The following is a 3149-nucleotide window of genomic DNA, read 5'->3' on the forward strand; positions in this document are numbered from 1 at the left end:
AAGGACTCAGAGGCTTCCAGTTTGAGGAAACAGAATCGGCCAAGAAATTGGGAAGGCGGGGTTGATTGTGGCTTGTTCTGTTTCTCTGATCTTTCAGATATACCCCTCTAGCTGGCCCTGAGGTTTTTATGAATAAGACGTGTTAGAGATGTGTGTTACACACGTCTTTAATCCCAGCACTAGGAAAGAAGTGAAAAAGCAGGGCGGAGAAAGGTACATAAGACGCGAGGAGACAGGACCTAGAGGTCTGTTGGCTATGCCCTTCTTTTTTTCCCCTTAGTTCCTCTCAGCTGAGGACACGGAGACATTCAGTCAGAGGATTTGTGGAAACAGGATCTCCCCTTTGGGGCCTGAGAAGCCGCAGTGGTGACCTGTGGAGACAGAAAAAGAAAACTGTCAAGGAACTCAGACCCCTGAGGTACTTGTTTCTTGAACCAACTTGAGGAGTCTAGACCGGGTCAACATGAAACCCTCCTGGGGTCATGACAGAAGGGAGAGCCACAACTCATGCCAATGGAACTCCTCCCCAGAAGACAGAAGTAGGGACCAAGAAAAATGCAGAGCAAGGAAAAGGTCCCAGAAATCCCCACCTCCTGGAAGAAGGAGCCCAGAAAGAGCAGTCCCCTAGAGTTCTACTCTGGAAGAACCTGCCAGGAAGAAGAAGAAGAAGGATGAGCAGGACCTGCAGCTTGTCCTACCTGGGGGAGTGTCTATTCCCCCTGCAAAGCTCAGGAGGATGCAGGAACAGACCAGTGATAAAAACAGCCTAGCCTACCAGAGGCTGAGCTGGGAGGCCCTGAAGAAGTCAATCCAGGGCTTAATAAACAAGATTAATATTTCAAACCTCAGGATTATCATCCAAGAGCTCCTTCAGGAGAACATAGACCGAGGGAGAGGACTGCTGTCCAGGTCTGTTTTTTTGGCAGAGTGTTTCTCCATCTCCACTCATGTAGATGAAGCTCTGGTTGCCATCATCAACTCAAAATTCCCACAGACTGGAGCACTGGTCCCCAAGAGACTGATCCTGAACTTCCGGAAAGGCTACCAAAGAAATGACAAGCCTCTTTGCCTGGCGGCTTCAAAATTTGTGGCCCATCTTCTCAATCAAAACGTGGCCCATGAGGTGCTGGGCCTGCAGATGCTCGCTCTGTTGTTGGAGAGACCAATGTATGACAGCGTCGAGATGGCTGTGGCCTTCCTCAAGGAGTGTGGCCTCACATTAACCCAGGTGTCCCCAAGAGGCATCGATGCCATCTTTGAACGCCTGTGAAACATTCTCCACGAGTCTGAGGTGGACAAAAGAGTTCAGCACATGATTGAAGTGATGCTTGCTGTCCGGAAGGACAGATTCAAGGACCACCCTGTTATTCTGGAAGGACTCGATTTAGTGGAAGGAGATGATCTGTTCACCCACAAGTTCCTCTTAGAGGATGACTATGATCTAGATGATGATCTCAAGGTTTTCAACATGGATCCTAGTTTTATGGTAAATGAAGAGAAATATAAAGCAATTAAAAATGAAATTCTTGATGGACACAATGATTCAAACACAGACCCAGAGGCTGGAAGTAGTGAGGAGGAGAAGGAGAAGAATGAGGAAGTGGAAGATGGAGAAGAGGGAGGACAAAAAGTACCCATCCATGACAAAACAGAAATGGATCTAGTCTCATTTCACCATACAGTATATCGTGCTCATCAGTGCAGTTTAAGTGTTGAGGAATGTGCACACAAGGTGCTGAAAATGGAGTTGGCTGAGAGCCAAACACAAGAGCTGTGCAGAGTGATTGTTAATTGCTGTGCCCAGCAGAGGGCGCACCAACCATGTTTCAGCTTGTTAGGTGGGCGGTTGTGCATGCTGAGAAAAGAATACTCAGAATCCTTTATGAGGCTACTGAGAGAACAGTATGACAGGATCCACTGCTTAGAGACTAACAAACTGAGAAACATCGCTCAGTTCTCTGCTCACCTTTTGTGCACCGATTCACTTGCGTGGATCGTTCTTGACTGCAGGAAGCTGAGTGAAGAAACAACTACATCATCTAGTGGAATTTTCTCAGTCTTTTCCCAGGAGCTCTGTGAATCCTTGGGTCTTCCTAAACTGAAGGCGAGATTCAAAGATGAAACTCTACAGCCATTCTTGGAAGGACTATTACCTCGTGACAATCCCCAGAATACCCGGATTGCCATCAACTTCTTCCATTCCGTAGGTCTCGGCAGTTTAACTGCTGAGCTGAGAGCAAGGTCTGAGAGACACAGAGCTCAAAACTCACAAAATGCTCACTGGAGAGATCCCCTAGCAAGGGACATGGCCAGCAGAAGCCTTCCTTCCCAAGACTATAGTTACAGTAGAGTTGGGAATGGCCGAGACCGAGACAGGCACAGGCAGCTGGCAGACGAGCATGCTGAGCCAAAGGGGAAGCCATGAAACAGAAGAGTGTCTTTTTCTCACATGGAGAAGCAAAGGACCCGAAATCAGGACAGTGACAGCCTCAGATGAAGATGGCTCCAAGGCAAGGGAAGGAGTAGAGGACAGTGAGGCCCTGAACCTGAGGACCACAGATATCAGAATGGAGCTGAGAGATGATGGGAAACTTGACCAGATACTCTGAACATTCGAGAGAACCAAGACATCAGGACCAGAGGAGAGGAATGTCTCCAATGAGATGAAAATAATTCCAATGTCAACTGATTGGGCCTGACACTCACTCACTTCTAAGGCCTTTTCTCCATTGATGGGTTGTATAGAGAACTCTTGTATAAAATAGCTGTCTGTGTCTGTACATTTTAAAGATGTTTACTATTGGACATGTTTTATGATTGATACTTCTCTAGGTCTTCTGTAAATCATAAAGAAAAGGGTCTCTCTCAACAGAGCAGTGATCGTTATGTTTTGTGAATAAAAGGAACAAATGCTCATTGAAAAAAATGTGATATATTGTGTTCCCTAATAAAATTTTTCTGGAGATCAGAGAACAAAAATACGCACGAGAGGAAACTAGAAGCCAGGCAGTGGCAGCGCACACATTTAATCCTAGCAGTAGGAAGGCAGAGATCCTTCTGGATCTCTGTGAGTTCAAAGCCACCCTGGATCACACAAGGTTGATTCAGTCTAGGGCAGAAACAGGGCCAGGCAATAGAGGCACACACCT

General features: G+C 46.7%; 1 pseudogene; it reads left to right on the top strand.

Annotated features, from left to right (window-relative positions):
* The first annotated feature begins 463 nt into the window (after positions 1-463).
* LOC102921019 (pre-mRNA-splicing factor CWC22 homolog pseudogene) lies at positions 464-2926 on the top strand (annotated as a pseudogene).
* Positions 2927-3149: the final 223 nt, after the last annotated feature.

Source organism: Peromyscus maniculatus, chromosome 10 (genome assembly GCF_049852395.1).
Source record: "Peromyscus maniculatus bairdii isolate BWxNUB_F1_BW_parent chromosome 10, HU_Pman_BW_mat_3.1, whole genome shotgun sequence".
In the NCBI taxonomy this organism is placed as follows: domain Eukaryota; kingdom Metazoa; phylum Chordata; class Mammalia; order Rodentia; family Cricetidae; genus Peromyscus; species Peromyscus maniculatus.